We start from the raw sequence: 17,247 nt of genomic DNA, 5'->3' as shown, positions 1-17,247 counted from the left end.
GTTACATTTGTGATTTTATGTGCCTTTTTAATGGTTTTAAGTAGTGGTAAGGGAGTGGGGCTCTCAAGAGACCTTTTTGAGCCTATAAATAGGCATGTATAAATCACTTGTATTAGAACACCATTGATATAAACGAAAATTAGCATTCTTGCTTAGTGAGTTGAATTCTCTTTGTTGAGTTTTTCACTTGTTTTAGAACTTATCAAGACACTTGAGCAAGGTCTTGTGGCGTTCATCCATACCGAGGTTCTTGGCTGATTATATAGCCAACGGGTCGAGGTTTCTACGCTCTTAGGGGTTGATCAAACTAGATTCTCGATCTAGGGAGTCCGCTGCCTACTCACATACGTCGGGTTCTTGGGTCCTTATATCCAACGGGTCCTTCGTCCACTTCTATCCATATCAAGCCACCACATTCTCTTTACCTTGCTTGTATTTGATGACGTAGGGAAACGTCTCAATGAACTTCATCCACCTTGCATGCCGCTTGTTCAACTTGTGCTGCCCCTTCAAGTGTTTCAACGACTCGTGATCCGTGTGAATGACGAACTCATTGGGCCACAAGTAGTGCTGCCACGTTTGCAAAGCTCTCACCAATGCGTACAGCTCCTTATCATACGTGGGATAACTCAATGTCGCCCCGTTTAGCTTCTCGCTGAAATACGCAATGGGTCGTCTCTCTTGCATCAACACTGCACCAATACCAACACCAGAAGCATCACATTCAATCTCAAAAGATTTGGAGAAATTAGGAAGAGATAATATCGGGGCGTGGGTCAATTTGTATTTCAACTGTTGAAATGCCTCCTCTTGCGCCTTGCCCCACTTAAACTCCACATTCTTCTTGATGACTTCCGTCAATGGTGCTGCAACACTGCTAAAATGAGGCACGAATCGCCTGTAGAAACTAGCAAGTCCATGAAAGCTTCGAACTGCTGCAACGTTCATCGGCGTTGGCCACTCTTGGATAGCTCGTATCTTCTCGTCATCAACCTGTACACCCTGCGCACTAACAACAAAACCAAGAAACACAAGCTTGTCCGTACCGAAAATGCACTTCTTAAGGTTAGCAAACAACTTTTCCTTGCGAAGCACATCCATAACAGACCTCAAATGTTCAACATGCTCATCATGATTCTGGCTATAAATGAGAATATCATCAAAGTAGACAACAACAAATCTGCCAATGAAAGCACGCAAAACATGATTCATAAGACGCATGAACGTACTAGGCGCATTAGTCAAACCAAAAGGCATAACTAACCACTCATATAAACCAAGTTTTGTCTTAAAAGCAGTTTTCCATTCATCACCTTCCTTAATCCTAATCTGATGGTATCCACTATGCAAATCGATCTTAGAAAAGACACAAGAACCATGCAACTCATCTAGCATATCATCTAAACGAGGGATAGGATGGCGATACTTTACCGTGATGTTATTGATGGCTCGGCAATCACAGCACATCCTCAAAGACGAGTCCTTCTTCGGTACAAGTAGAACAGGTACCGCACAAGGACTCAAACTCTCCCTCACATGCCCTTTGGCCAATAACTCGCCAATTTGCCTCTCCAACTCCTTTGTCTCCTCCGGATTGGTTCGGTAAGCTGGTCGGTTCGGCAGTGTAGCGCCGGGCACAAAGTCAATCTGATGCTCAATCCCTCGAATTGGTGGTAAACCGGCAGGTGTATCGTCGGGAAAAACATCATCAAACTCCTGCAAAACAGAACGAATAGAAGGGGGTAGAGAAGAGAGATCGTTAGTAATAACCAAGTTCTCCTGATATCGCAACAGCATGATCGGCCTCTCCTCCTGTACACACCACTTCAAATCACTAGCCCTAGCAAGAAAGGACTTATGAATCAATCCATTCTCCTTCTTCTCCACGGGCTGGTCCTTTGACTTCACCTTGTCCGCCTCCTTTTGCAATTGCACTTGATCCTCATAAACTTGTTTAGGAGTAAGAGGAACAAGTGACACATTTTTCTGCTTGTATTCAAATGAGTATTTGTTGGTGAAGCCATCATGAATAACACGGCGATCAAACTGCCACGGTCGCCCCAACAGGATGTGGCTCGCTTGCATAGGGATCACATCACACACAACCTCATCCTCATACTTCCCAATGCGAAACGGAACCTTCACTTGCTTCGTCACTTTGATGACGCCTGTCTCATTCAGCCACTGCAAACGATATGGCTTGGAATGCTTCTCCGTGGTCAGCCCCAATCTCTCAACCATGGCTCTACTAGCCACATTCGTGCAACTCCCGCCATCAATGATCACACTACATACCTTGTCTTGAACAAGACATCTCGTGTGAAAGAGGTTCTCCCGCTGCTCTCGCTCATTGGGTTGAGTTTGGACACTCAAAGCTCTCCTAGCTACAAAAAGCTGTCCATTGGGCGCGAAAATCTCCTCACACTCCTCCTCATCTTCGGTACCATCTCCATCCTCCAATTTCGGCATATCAGGATCGGTCTCATCACCATCCGTCACGACTTCGCCGTCATCTCTCAAGATCATAATTCTCCTGTTCGGGCAGTCACTCATAATATGCCCGAAGCCTTGGCACTTGAAGCACTTCTTATCTCGATTTCGACCATCAGAAACGGCCGGACTGCCCTGATTTGCTGCACCGGATCCCTCGGGTCGGGACCTAACGAACGGCTTCTTCTCCTCTCTCGGCGGTGCCTCCTATTTCCATTGATTCCCTTTTGACGAGGAACCATTAGAAACTGGTTGCGATTGCCTCCAATTGCCCTGATTATGGCGCTGGTTGCTGCTGTTGTTGCCCCTCCTCTTGAGTTGATTCTCGATCTTGATGGCCATGTGAACCATGTCCTCCAACTCAACATAGTGCTGCAACTCCACCTTATCACGAATATCCCAATGCAAACCAGTCAAGAATCTAGCCATGGTCGCCTCTCGCTCCTCCACCACATTCGCTCGTATCATGGCAACCTCCATCTCCTTATAATACTCATCCACACTCCGACTGCCTTGCCTCAAAGTCTGCAACTTGTTGAAAAGCTCGCGGTAGTAATGATTCGGCACAAAACGCTTCCTCATCACAGCCTTCATCTCCTGCCAAGTCTGAATAGGTGGCTCACTGTTTCTCCTCCTACTCGTCACCAACTGATCCCACCAAACAAGTGCATAATCGGAGAACTCAATTGCTGCCAACTTCACCTTCTTGAGCTCTGAATAGTTGTGGCAATCGAACATAAGCTCCACCTTTCTCTCCCAATCAAGATACAATTCTGGGTCATTCTTCCCTTGGAAGGGAGGAACGTTCATCTTGATGTTGCCCAGATTGTTATCTTGCCACGTTCTGCCGCCATCATCCTCTTCGTCAAATCCTGTATCATCTACATGCTCCTCATACTGACGGTGGAATCGACCTCCTCCACCACCACGGCCTCCTCGCCCGCGACGACCTCCTCGTGTGAAAGTGGTCTCTCGAGAATGAGACTGCTCCATCAGCTCGATCTTGTCGTACACTCCCTCGATTTCTGAGTGTAACATCTTGCCAAATTCTGAGCGAAGTGCCTCCACTACGAGTTTCAACTGTGGATCCATAACAGGGCCATCGCTCACATCCGCACCCTGTTCATCTTTCTTAGACATAGTGACAAAGAAAACAAGAAACGGTTAGTGAAACAAAATAAAAGGACCTCACCACCTCACAAACACTCGTGTATCACTCAAGATGAAATCACTCAGCGCTCGTGTATCACACAATTCAACGGCTTTTTTCACTCTAATAATCTCACTCTCTCGTGCCTTTTTCCACTCAATTTCTCTCTCAAGGAATCAAATTCCCTCAATCTACCAACGGAACTCAAAGACCAACTGTACCAACGAGATCGCCCAAACTGTCTCAGCGAGAGCACTCAATGAAACGTCCCACAAGAGACCACACCAACAACACTAAACGGATACGAAAAGATGGGAAAACCCCCAAACAGAAAGAAGACAATCAGAAACGCAGACTGAACAACCCAAAAAGTACTGCGCAGAAATAGGCTCAAAACGCTCTATACTACCCAAGGACTCCAGAAAACACAATAAGTAAACGAAAACCGGAAAAAGTGTACGCAGAAACTGTCCCAAAAGGCTCTATACTACCCAAGGACTCCAGAAAACACAACGAGAAATAATCAAAAATCGGAAAAAATGTACGCAGAAACTGCCCCAAAAGGCTCTATACGATGCCAGTGAAACTGTAGGAACAAGATGTTGCAAGATGTTGCAAGAAAATTTTCGGAAACTGTAGGAACAAGATGTTGCAAGAAATTTTTTTTTTTTTTTTTTTTTTTTTTTTTTTTTTCTTTCGGACCTTAACAGACTATAGGTTCTGAAAAAAAAAAAAAAAATTCAAGAACCAAACGAAATTATGACGTATGGATTTATATGGATGTGTGTAAGTCGTATGATGATGGATGTGTATAAGCGTGTATGTTTATGAGTAATTCAGACCACCCCAGATATTATGGTATTGAGCACAGCAGAAGAAAAATCGAAACCCTAGGAATTATAAACAGACAGCGGAACAGAAAACTAGGACAGAAAACGGAAACCCTAAAACGCAGAAACTGAAATCAGTAGATGGAACGAAAATTGAACAGACGAAACCTAAAGCTTCTACCCTGGATACGTAGACAGAAAACGAAAACGAAACCTGGATACGAAACGCGGCTCTGGTGCCAAATGATACGATCCTTGCCGATCGATCGAACACAACGCACGCGGAAGACTGAACTGGAACGGAAAGGGTGGAAATCCCAAAACCTCTGAATCTAACCCACGGAATGATTTAGGCGAACGGATCCCTAAACCCCAACGTGCAGTTGACGCAGCAACTCGGGGACGCTGAATGACACCCGACGAGGGTTGGTTGTTCTCGCCGTTACGTCGATAAATTGAATTCGTCTTGGAAAAATCAAGAAGAATTCGAAACTCTCAAGAGATAATAAAAACTCACAATTTGATTAAAGGTAGGCTGAAAATTTCGTCCAACACAAAGCCTTATATATAGGCAAAGTAAAGACTAAACCTAACTTGACTAACAAGCAAAAAGAAGCCCTAATTTCGAAATTCACAAGGCTGCCAAACAAGGCCCTTATTAATTCGAAAATAACAAAGCCCTTTAAACTAATGGGCTGCGAAAATAACAAGACTGAAATAAATAAATGAAGTCTTCAAAATAATTAAAATCTTCAAGCTTCGGCCCACTCGCATGTAATGAGATTAATTAAGCACGGGCTCAATTCGCCAACTCCAATAGGTCTCTTCATCAACTCTTGAGCCCACACTTCTTGAACTAAGCTCATCAAGCTCTCCTTGAACTTCTTGGCTCGTGCTCTTGTAACCGGACCAACAGGAACATGCACCGGGTCTTGCACCAACGAACCTTGGGCTGCATCAATTCCCTAAACCCCAACGTGCATTTGACGCAGGAACTCGGAGACGCTGAATGACACACGGCGAGGGATGGAGATCTCGTCGATTCGTCGATAGGTTGAATCCTTGTTTATCAAGAAGAATTCGAAACTTGAGAGAGAATTAAACTCACTGTTTTTAATATCAAAATTGTCTAACTTTTCAAACACATAACAGCCCTATTTATAGGGAACGGGAAACCCTACGTAAAAAGGAAATAAACAGAAATTAAAGAAATAACGGAACTTGTTCAATAAGTCAAAAGAATCCCCAGCGAGGACTCCTCTGAAAAGCGCATTGGAATCGAGTCTGATCTGGCAAAGCCAGAGGAATCAAGTCTTCTCTGGCGGGTTGAATCTGCTCGGGCAGACTCCATTTGGAACTCTCTGCTCGAGTAGACTCCACTTGATTTCTCTGCTCGGCAGACTCGCTGTGACTTCTCTGCTCGGGCAGGCTCGACGTGAATTCTCTGCTCGGGCATACTCGATGTGAATTCTTCCGCTCCTCTGGCAAGGCCAGAGGAATCGAGTCTTTTCTGGGTGGCATGATTCCGCTGTTCTGGCAAAGCCAGAGGAACCGAGACTCCTCTGGTGGTTCAACTCGGTAAGCAATAAGGTTTACCACCTTTGAGCCCTGATCCATCGGTCCTTCTCCAATTGGCCTTTTCAGCTCTTGCCTCCAGATTTCCTCCACCAATGTCATTAAATTGGCCTTGAACGTCCGGGCCCTAGCTCTCGTCACTGGACCAACGGGTACGTGCACCGGATCTTCACTCTGTGCAGCCTCTGAAATTCGGCTCTGCTCTGCATCCTGGCCTCTACTCTGAACTGCATCAATATCGATGAAGGTCCTTTTGGGAAGTAACGACTTGAGGGAGAGAGTGACGTTACTCATTGATACAGAGACACAACGAGGTGGGCTTTCTTAAACACGTATATAGAGATCCCCTGCATACAGGCCTCTTATACGAAATGAAATGAATGACATGATATAAATTGTTAAGTTTCGATTTTATGAAAATGATCAAATGATGAATGGTTCTTTATGAAATGAAATGAAGGGAGTTATTATATGAAGGATGTTATATTGAAGTTATTGCATTGCCAAATTTTTGATGTTTTGGTATGTTATCTATCTGCTTGAGATGAAGAATTCGGTCCTATGCTAGTGTAGATACTAGTAAGGATTTGTGTACACTGAGGTGGTCGTGAGTCATCGAGCGGGTTGGCCGATCACAGTGCTGCAGAGGGAGGCCTCCCTCTCAGTACTTGATGTTATAACAGATATGATACTTACCTGATGAGAAAAGTCTGCGCAGACAACTTTGAGGAAATGAAAATGAGTTTAGCTAATACAGGGCCTTTCTACAAATTCCTTGTATTATGCATATGAAATGGCAATGACAATATTTATAGCTTTATAAGAATGAGATGTTTGGCATGTGTTCACTGAGTGCTTTTGTACTCAGCCCTGCATATGTTTTCTAAATGTGCAGGTTGAGCTGATGTGGTGATGGTGCTGCAATGAGCGGAGTCTCCAGGGTTGTTAATAAATAGTTAACCTGTCTAGAATATGTCTTCATACATATGTTTAGCTACTTTCCGCTGCAAGATGTTGTTGATTTTATAGTGTGTTATGTCATACTTTGAGTCTTAAGTAATGGTTTCATATGATGTACAACTGGTTTAATGATATTTATCAAGTTTTTATGTTGTCTTTCATAGACTGTTTAAATGAGTATTAATGAGAAATTATGACGAGTTTTCTTAAGTTGAGTAAGTTTTACGATTCCAAATGACGCCCCTTTCTTCCCCTTATTCTTTAACCCCATCCCTAGTCGTAGATCACTCGGCTTAACTATCCTTAGTTAGGGCGTGTAACACCCCATACTTTTCCTCATGTTGTGAGATAGTGTCTTAACACTATTGAGAGTACTGAGATGTCGAATTACGAGACTACTTTTTTTTATGAACAGATAAAACAGATTGTCTTTTAAATAGAGATACGAGTGAATAAACCGATGATGGAATTAGAGTGATGAGATTTGAGAAATGAGTTGAGATAGAGATGCTGATTGATTTGAGCTGAGATTTTATTTTATTTCCAACTACCGGGAATAGAGTTACCGAATACTGAATTATTAGAGATTGACTGTCCTATTAAGAAAAATAGGAATAATGAGTTGGAAATAGAGTCGAGGAAGAAAGAGTGAGAAACCTTGATAAATAGAGTCGGTCAGAGAGACGTCTAGCTTATTTGAGTCTGCCGACTGTTTTGATGTGATGTTATGTGAATTTACGTGACTGAATGATTATGTGATTTTGTGACGTGTGTCAATATGACCATATTATTATGATTTTTTATTTGTGACTTTAGCACTTGGAATTTTTATTAAGGTTGCAAAGCAAGTGCAGTTTATTTTTACCGAGAAATCGAACGATGCCGGTTTATGGAAATTTTTCCAAGCATAATATTTTTTTTTATTATTTTTTTTCCTATGATGAGGAATATTATAATTGAGTGAGTGCACTAATATTAGTACTATAATTATTTTATTTTGGTCACATGAATAATTATACTATGGTACTTTATTAATGAGTAATATTTCCATAGTTTTTGTGATTATTATTTAATCACCCTTCTCACATGATTTATTTTTAATTTCCCAAGTATGAGACTAATTACTAAAATTTACTAAGTGTAGAGATTGAGAGAGTAGAGATTTAGAGAGTAGAGATTAGAGAGAGTGTAGAGATTAGAGAGAGAGAGATCAATGCATTAATTGCATATATTCCATAAGATTTACAAATCTTTCTTTAAGATCACAAATCTTCCACAAGATCATCCAAATGATGCATGCCATGGAGGCCCAAGTTACGTTGCATATGTGGGCTGATTTAATAGAGTCTTTTATTTTGTTTTATCTTACAATTTTCGTGGGTTATGTTAGGGTGGCTGAAATTAAACCTTAGTTGAGTCAATTTTGAGTTTTATACCTTGTTTTGACTAAGGATATGTTTCCTTATTAGATTACGAGTTATTTTCCATGTTTATTCTCCTAGTTTGGTTAGGTTTTCACATACCTTATTTGTAGTCTTTATGATGGACGAAAATTAGGGTGTCTTTTGCTTGTTAGTCAAGTTAGGTTTAGTCTTTACTTTGCCTATATATAAGGCTTTGTGTTGGACGAAATTTACAACATATTTTTATCAATAAACTTGTGAGTTTTATTTCTCTCTTGAGAATTCCGAATTCCTCTTGATTGTTCCAAGACGAATTCATTTATCGACGTAACGGCGAGTCAACCAACCCTCGTCGGGTGTCATTCAGCGTCCCCGAGTTGCTGCGTCAACTGCACGTTGGGGTTTAGGGATTCGTTCGCCTAAATCATTCCGTGGGTTAGATTCAGAGGTTTTGGGATTCCATATTTTATCTATCTTCCATCTTCTGTTCGATTTTCAAGTCTTCCGTTTGCGTGGTGTTCGATTGATCGGCAAGGATCATATCATCTGGTATCAGTTTTCCAGGTTTCGTAAGGGTTGAAATTATCCAGTGTTTTGTCTTTCTGTTTGGGTCTTTACGTGCTTGAGAGAGTATGAGTGTCAGTTTAGCAAATCACGACCATCCGACAATTTTTTATGGTTGCAATCGAGATAAGACGTGTCGTTCGTGTCAAGGGTTCAGATCCCATGAGAGTGAGCAGTGGGCAAATTTCTGTCACACGAGAGTTCTTGTCCACGACAAGTTGTGCAGTGTGATCATTGATGGAGAAAGTTGCACGAATGTGGCGAGTAGATACATGGTGGAGAAACCGGGGCTGACCGAGGTGCAACACCCCAAGCCGTATCGTTTGCAATGGCTGAATGAGACCGGCGTCGTCGAGGTTACCACGCAAGTGACAGTGCCTATTCGCCTGGGCAAGTATGAAGATGAGGTTTTGTGCGATGTTATTCCCATGCAGGCGACCCACATTTTGTTGGGTAGACCGTGGCAGGTCGATAGACGAGCTATTCATGATGAAGTCACCAATAAGAATGATGCATGCCATGGAGACCCAAGTTACGTTGCATATGTGGGCTGATTTAATAGAGTCTTTTATTTTGTTTTATCTTATAATTTTCGTGGGTTATGTTAGGGTGGCTGAAATTAGGCCTTAGTTGAGTCAATTTTGAGTTTTATACCTTGTTTTGACTAAGGATATGTTTCCTTATTAGATTAGGAGTTATTTTCCATGTTTATTCTTCTAGTTTGGTTAGGTTTTCGCATACCTTATTTGTAGTCCTTATGATGGACGAAAATTAGGGCTTCTTTGCTTGGTAGTTAAGTTGTTTCCTTCTTAGATTAGGGTTAGTCTTTGCCTATATATAGGCCTTCTTATGTTGGACGAAAATTAACCTACTTTTATCAATAAACTTGTGAGTTTTATTTCTCTCTTGAGAATTCCGAATTCCTCTTGATTATTCCAAGACGAATTCAATTTATCCGGCGTAACGGCGAGTCAACCAACCCTCGTCGGGTGTCATTCAGCGTCCCCGAGTTGCTGCGTCAACTTCACGTTGGGGTTTAGGGATTCGTTCGCCTAAATCATTCCGTGGGTTAGATTAAGAGGTTTTGGGATTTCCATCCTTTCCGTTCAAGTTCAGTCTTCCGTTTGCGTGGTGTTCGATTTGATCGGCCAGGATCGTATCATCTGGTACAATTCATATCTTGTGAAGCAATTCTCTCTCCCTCACTCACAAATTCGACCACCTCTCTCCTCACTCCACCCAATTCGGCACTCTCTCTCTCCCCTTCATCTCTCTACTTTCCACCATTGTCAACCATAGATGAGACCTCCGAAGCTTTACCAAAATATGCCAAACACATAAATCACCAACAAAATCCCACCTAAACACCTCTTATCAACTTGAATTCAAGAGAATCCTTGAAGATAGGCTTCAAGACTAGAGAGAGAAAATTTGATTTTTGGTGTAAACTTGGGTAAGTGATGATGCATGCCATGGAGGCCCAAGTTACGTTGCATATGTGGGCTGATTTAATAGAGTCTTTTATTTTGTTTTATCTTATAATTTTCGTGGGTTATGTTAGGGTGGCTGAAATTAGGCCTTAGTTGAGTCAATTTTGAGTTTTATACCTTGTTTTGACTAAGGATATGTTTCCTTATTAGATTAGGAGTTATTTTCCATGTTTATTCTCCTAGTTTGGTTAGGTTTTCGCATACCTTATTTGTAGTCTTTATGATGGACGAAAATTAGGGTTTAGATTAGGTTTAGTTGTTTCCTTATTAGATTAGGTCTCTTTATTTTTGCCTATATATAGGCCTCTTGTTATGAACGAATGATCAACCAATTTTATATCAAATTTCGTGAGTTATCACTTCTCCTTGAGAGTTTCAAATTTTCTCTTGTATATTCCAAGAGAGTTCATTTATCCGGCGTAACGGCGAGTCAACCATCCCTCGTCGCGTGTCATTCATCGTCCCCGAGTTGCTGCGTCAACTTCACGTTGGGGTTTAGGGATTCGTTCGCCTAAATCATTCCGTGGGTTAGATTCAGAGGTTTTGGGATTCCATATTTTATCTATCTTTAATTTTATTCATTCGTTTTTCAGTCTTCCGCTTGCGTATTCGATTTGATCGGCAAGGATCGTATCATTTGGCACCAGAGCCGCGTTTCGTATCCAGATTTTCGCAGGAAATCAAGTTCTGGCAGTCTCCGAAAAACGGCCATAACTTTCTGTACAGATCTTGGATTAAGGCGAAACAGGTGGCCACAGAAAGCTCTCTCGAAGACGAAGAAGTCGTATTTCTGGGTAAAATACGATTGGAGGACGTTTGATGCTTAAAACGAAGGGTTGAAGTTGGCTGACCTGTTCAGCGACAAATTGATAAATTCCTAGGAATTCTTCAGGAGTATGACTGGAGTCGATTTGCCTACATATATGGTGGAAGAGCTGCAGAGAATCATAGAGAATGCGTTTAAGCCTATTCATGAGAGGTTAGATCAAATTGAGCAATCTCAACGGAGACCGGATCAGAATTTTCTTCAGTCAATTAGGCGTCCTCGAAGGGGTCTTATGAAAGAAGAAAAATCTTACGAGCAAGAGTTCGAGAATGCTTCTCGACAATTTTATAGCTGCAAGAAAAGGCGAGATGAAGCAAGGGATCATGAGAATATCAAGTTGAAAAATATTCCATCAATCCAAAAGAAACACGATCATAAATCGTATCTTGGAGGGGAGTGGGAAAATTGGATCTATGAAGAGAATCAGTCATTGCCAATGCAACAACTAGAAGACACCGTCACTCTCAACCAGACAAGCCACCGTTTGAATCCAAAGAAGATGAATGTTGAAGTGGAAGTCATGGCGTATATCAATGAAGAGACATGTTTGAATCCAAAGGAGTTGGTGGAAGTTGATAGAGAGGTTGATGTCAAAGATGATGAGTCTACTCCTAAGTTGCTAAAATTGAACGATTCAAGTGACGAAGTGCTTGAGGAATCTACTCCAACTACTTTGGAAGCACAGGCTTTGACGCTAGCTAAGGGCGTTGAAAAGGAGCAGCCCATAGATAAAAAGGAGATTGGGTTTATGCAGAAGTCATTTCTTGCGAGGGCTTGTGATTGGATGTGGGCCGTGAAGGAAGAGAGGCTGATCATTGTGTTGCGGTTCAAGGTTCAAGAGAAGTCAGAGTTAGAGCCGAAGAAGAAGAATAATGCACAAGGGATAAAAGCTATGGTCCAACAGTCAATTAATGCAAGGAACGAAAATTTGATTTTTGATCCTGGCATTTGGATTTGAGGACAAATCCCTTTCAAGAGGAGGGGAATGATGCATGCCATGGAGGCCCAAGTTACGTTGCATATGTGGGCTGATTTAATAGAGTCTTTTATTTTGTTTTATCTTATAATTTTCGTGGGTTATGTTAGGGTGGCTGAAATTAGGCCTTAGTTGAGTCAATTTTGAGTTTTATACCTTGTTTTGACTAAGGATATGTTTCCTTATTAGATTAGGAGTTATTTTCCATGTTTATTCTCCTAGTTTGGTTAGGTTTTCGCATACCTTATTTGTAGTCTTTATGATGGACGAAAATTAGGGTTTAGATTAGGTTTAGTTGTTTCCTTATTAGATTAGGTCTCTTTATTTTTGCCTATATATAGGCCTCTTGTTATGAACGAATGATCAACCAATTTTATATCAAATTTCGTGAGTTATCACTTCTCCTTGAGAGTTTCAAATTTTCTCTTGTATATTCCAAGAGAGTTCATTTATCCGGCGTAACGGCGAGTCAACCATCCCTCGTCGCGTGTCATTCATCGTCCCCGAGTTGCTGCGTCAACTTCACGTTGGGGTTTAGGGATTCGTTCGCCTAAATCATTCCGTGGGTTAGATTCAGAGGTTTTGGGATTCCATATTTTATCTATCTTTAATTTTATTCATTCGTTTTTCAGTCTTCCGCTTGCGTATTCGATTTGATCGGCAAGGATCGTATCAAGTGATCTCTATATTCATAGATAAAATTTGTGTGAGTTTGTATATGAGTATTCTTGAAAGATTGAAGCAAGAAATCACCCCCTTTCTTTTCCTCAAATTTTCGAAAAATAGGTGTTCTACACTTCAAAATTTTTCTTTTTCTTTCCTTGATTTGAGGTGAGAAAAATGATCTATGTGATGTTTGGTGATGATTGATGTGTGTTTTGAAAAGCTATGCTTTGAGATTCAAACTTTGATATAGTTTAGTTTACCCAAAATTGGGAATTTTTGAGTTGATGATTAAAGTGATGAATTGATGATGAAGAGGAGTTCATGAGATGTATATGATGATGATTGATGGAGTAAATTGAGTATATGATGTCAAATGATGATTTTGATATGAGTTAGTTTACTAAAATTAGGGCTATGTGTATCTATGCTCTAATTTGTAAATGAATGGAGTATATGTGAGTTTAAATGACTAAAATTGATAGATATATGATGAGGTTAAAGATCCATGTGAGTTTATAAAATTTCAAAGAGTTTAGTTTGGTAAAAATTAGGACTTTCTTGTCTATGTGTCTATTAATTGATTTGGCTTAAGATATGTGTAATTGAGCATGATGTTGGTGTTTTAATATGTTTGATTAAGTCTATTGGAAGCTAAGTAAAATTTTGACTTGAGTTAGTTTATGAGAGTTTTTGAGTTTTCATATTTTGAGAAGTCAATAATTGATAAAATGAGGTCTAATTTGCTTTATGACCATTTTGTGAAGTTGTCATGTTTTTGTTGAGAGTTTATGTGAATATATGAGTTTTTATTAAAGTTTGGTTGGTATGATTATAGGGGATTTATGTGTATAAAATGAGTTATATGAAGTATGAGGTCATTTTGAATGATTGAGTGTTTTTAAGCATGAAATTGAGAAGAGGATTGACTTGATACGTTGTAGAAACGTTTTCCTTGAGATTTGAGTTAAGATGTAAAAGAGGAGAGTTAATTTGAGTATGATGAGTATTTTAAATGTTTTTGAATGTTTTTGAGTGTTATATGTGTTTAAAATGAGCTTTGATTGGTTTTCTTTGAAGGAATGTTGAATTGAGCATTTAAGAGTTTGAGATGAGTTTTTGGTGATTTTTCGTAGGCTACTGACCTACTGTGATCGACGGGTTGTCGATGTCTAATGGCTTTGCAAATTTTACAGCATATCCCTACATGAGTCTTGAGCATACCGGTAAAATTTCAAGTCATTTGGACTTTATTTACTATTTTTACAAAATGCAAAACCAAATCTGCACATTTCTACCGGGAATTTCAGAGAACAGGGGACAAAGTCATTCATTCCAGTAGCTTCCTGTGTGATCTAGCTTTCCAAATTTTTATGGTATCAACCGTACTGTATGGGCTAGATATCCACCAAAGTTGAGCTCTGTTTGACAACGTTTACTATTTTTCAAAAATCAATGTTTCCGATTGCTCAAAACTGCCGAATATGGTAGACCGTAGTAAAAACGCCATATCTCCCAAACCACTTGGAGTTTCTGACTCTACTTTTTTTTAAATGAAACTAGACTCAAATACCTTTCTTTTGGTATGAGTCTGGAGTCCAGGAGATGTCGGAGTCAGAACGTGTTAAATTTTGAAGTTGAGTCAGTGGGAAAACAGAACATGATTTGTTGATGTTTGATTGTATTTTCTTATGTGCCTTATGTGTTTATGTTGCCTAAGTGTTTTAATGAGATTAGACGAGTCTTATATGAGAGATAAATCGAGACTTAGAACCATGATTTTCTTGAAACCTATCCTTGGACTTAAGGATTTGAAATGAGTGAAGAAGTTTATGTAGAGTCGATTAAGAGATAGAATATAAGATGGAGCATGAGTTAAGGCATGAGTTTTTGTCGTTGAGTTCTAATCGGGATTCATTTTATGACATGAACCTTCGATGATGACGATGATCCCTGAAGACACGAGCAGAGCAAGGAAGTAAGTAACTCCGCTTTGACGGGAGTGTTTGAGTAAGGTCTTCAGGTGGGCAATATTTTGAGTATACGTATATCGTATGAACTTTCTAAAATGATTAATGATGATATTTATGAGCTTATCAAATTATTTGAGATAAATGATGTTGAGAAATGTTTGACTTGCCAATTTTTGATGTTGAGCTTGTATGTTACCCTCTACTGATGAGATGAGACGAATTCGGGTCCTGGGCAGTTGATAGCTATCCTGCCAGGGCTAGTGTACACTGAGGTGACTGTGAGCCGTTGAGCGAATCGGCCGGTCACGGTACTTGAGAGGGAGACCTACTTCTCAGTACCTTTGATGATGATGATGAGTTGTAGATGTGGTACATGCATGATGAGTACTTTGATAGCGCTATCGTTTATTTATGATGTTGATTATTAAAACTGCATGCACAGATTCATTTAATACTAACTTATTTCTGTGTATTGCTGAGATGTGGCAAGCTTCAAACTTATAGCTCTAAGAGCACCTTTCTTGTTTTTCGGCGTTTGCCCACTGAGTATTATATACTCACGCCCTGCATGTATTTCTAAATGTGCAGGCTAAGCGAGGAGTGAGATTGGTCTGGTGCTGGTGGGGGATCGTTAGATGACGTATTTACTTTATCGTATTTCCTTTTTATCGATAAAGTCTTGATGTGAAGTTACTTTGAATATGAATCAAGTGATATACTCACGGTTATGTGTCTCCATACATGTAACCGGTTCGCCTTTTGCTGCGATACTCTGCATATTATGTTTCCTTATGAAAAATAAGCTATACCTGTTTTGTTTTTGATCTTGAAATTCCTGATAATTAAAAAGTTATAACGACGTTGACGATTTTACCCTTGGGTTCATTTATAATGATTTCTTTAACACCTTTTGATGCGAGCTTCCGCTTGATGTTCGACCTATTCTTCTTATCTTTTATTCTTTTAAAAATAGTCGTATCGATACTCGTACCCCACTATCACTAGTGTCGGGTTTTCGGGCTGCGACAGGGTGGTATCAGAGCAGGTCGTCTGCTCTGAGTCTATTGCTTGACTGAGCTGAACCTTTGATTGTTTCTACTCTTTTAAAATTGAGTACTAGCCTAATTTGAATTCTTAGGCTAATTTGAGAAGGTTAGTTCGAAATAGAACCCCAGCACCCCATCTCCTCCGGCTTAACGAGGTAAGAGGTTGATGTTGTTTCTTGTCGCTTTCTTGATTGAAAGTTGAGTTTGTTTCACTAATGAGTTATGATTTGTTTTGATGACGGAATTGTTTGAGATGATGAATTCTGATACGGGGCAGTTGATGTGAAATATGAGGAGAGATGTCGAGGCTAGTATAGCCGATGCCTCACCGTACCAAACGAGAATAGAGAATTATTAAGAAGAGGCAGCTATACAGAGACGATATAGCGAGGCGATGCGCCGTCGGTTCAGGACTTCTGGACTGCGAGAGGGCGATACTCTTGGAGAGTTTCTAGCGCATTACCACCTTCGTTGGTGGAAGGCTAGTATCCACGGGATTGATGAGGCTGAGGCCATCACTCACCTGATTCCACAGCTGCCACCCGAGTGGCAAGACTGGGCGGCTTCGCTGGTGCCGCAGTATATCAGGAGGACTGAGTTCGGGTGTTTCGTGAGCGGCGATTTTCGTGGCTTCATCGCGACTTTGAGCCACCGCTACCTTGATTATGGTGATCCACCTTCACCGCCGTATGGAGAGCTTGAGGTACCAGCCCAGGGAGGGGAGCTTGTTGTTGTGCCCCATTTCCCGAGGAGCCGTTTCCGATTGCCCCTCTACCCCCAGCTGATCCGATTTCAGTTTCTTTTGAGCCTGATGTTTCCGAGTCGATGATCTTCGAGGCGTACTCTCTAGTGGTAGAGCATGACCCGTTTGCGTTTCTATCACTTATTTCTTTTTCCAGCGCTGAGTTACCGCCTTGGGATTTGACACCGGCGACGGCACCTTTGCCATTGCCACCTGTTGAGTCGGCACCGCCGATTGTTTTTACTGAGCCACAGATATAGCTTTTTCCCTTCGATCCATATCCGAGGGTTACTCCGTTGCCTGAGCCAGGCACTTTGGCTTTTCAGACATACATGCACTCGATTTTATATTCACCGTACCGAGACGCCCAGGAGGGAGGATCTCGGCCGGCACGCTCCGATAGTGATGGGGAGGACCCCGATGAGGAGACTCCCGAGATGACGGTCGGCTATGGTTGGACTCAGCCGCTGCAGCGTCAGACTACGGCCGATGGAGTTGATACGTGGATACCTATTCCTGAGACACCTGTCTATACTCCGATAGTGGATGAGTCAGACTA

At 41.1% G+C, this 17,247-nt stretch overlaps 1 long non-coding RNA gene across 1 annotated transcript; it reads left to right on the top strand.

Moving 5' to 3' along the window:
- Positions 1 to 10,164: 10,164 nt before the first annotated feature.
- On the top strand, positions 10,165 to 16,008 carry LOC131006700 (uncharacterized). The gene is made up of 3 exons (XR_009095715.1): positions 10,165 to 10,425; positions 14,887 to 14,950; positions 15,489 to 16,008. It is a non-coding gene; the product is annotated as an uncharacterized LOC131006700 (long non-coding RNA).
- Positions 16,009 to 17,247: the final 1,239 nt, after the last annotated feature.

The sequence above is a fragment of the Salvia miltiorrhiza genome, chromosome 1, assembly GCF_028751815.1.
Source record: "Salvia miltiorrhiza cultivar Shanhuang (shh) chromosome 1, IMPLAD_Smil_shh, whole genome shotgun sequence".
Lineage (NCBI taxonomy): Eukaryota > Viridiplantae > Streptophyta > Magnoliopsida > Lamiales > Lamiaceae > Salvia > Salvia miltiorrhiza.
The sequence above is the reverse complement of the archived record's forward strand: the minus strand, read 5'-3'. Positions and strand labels throughout refer to the sequence as shown.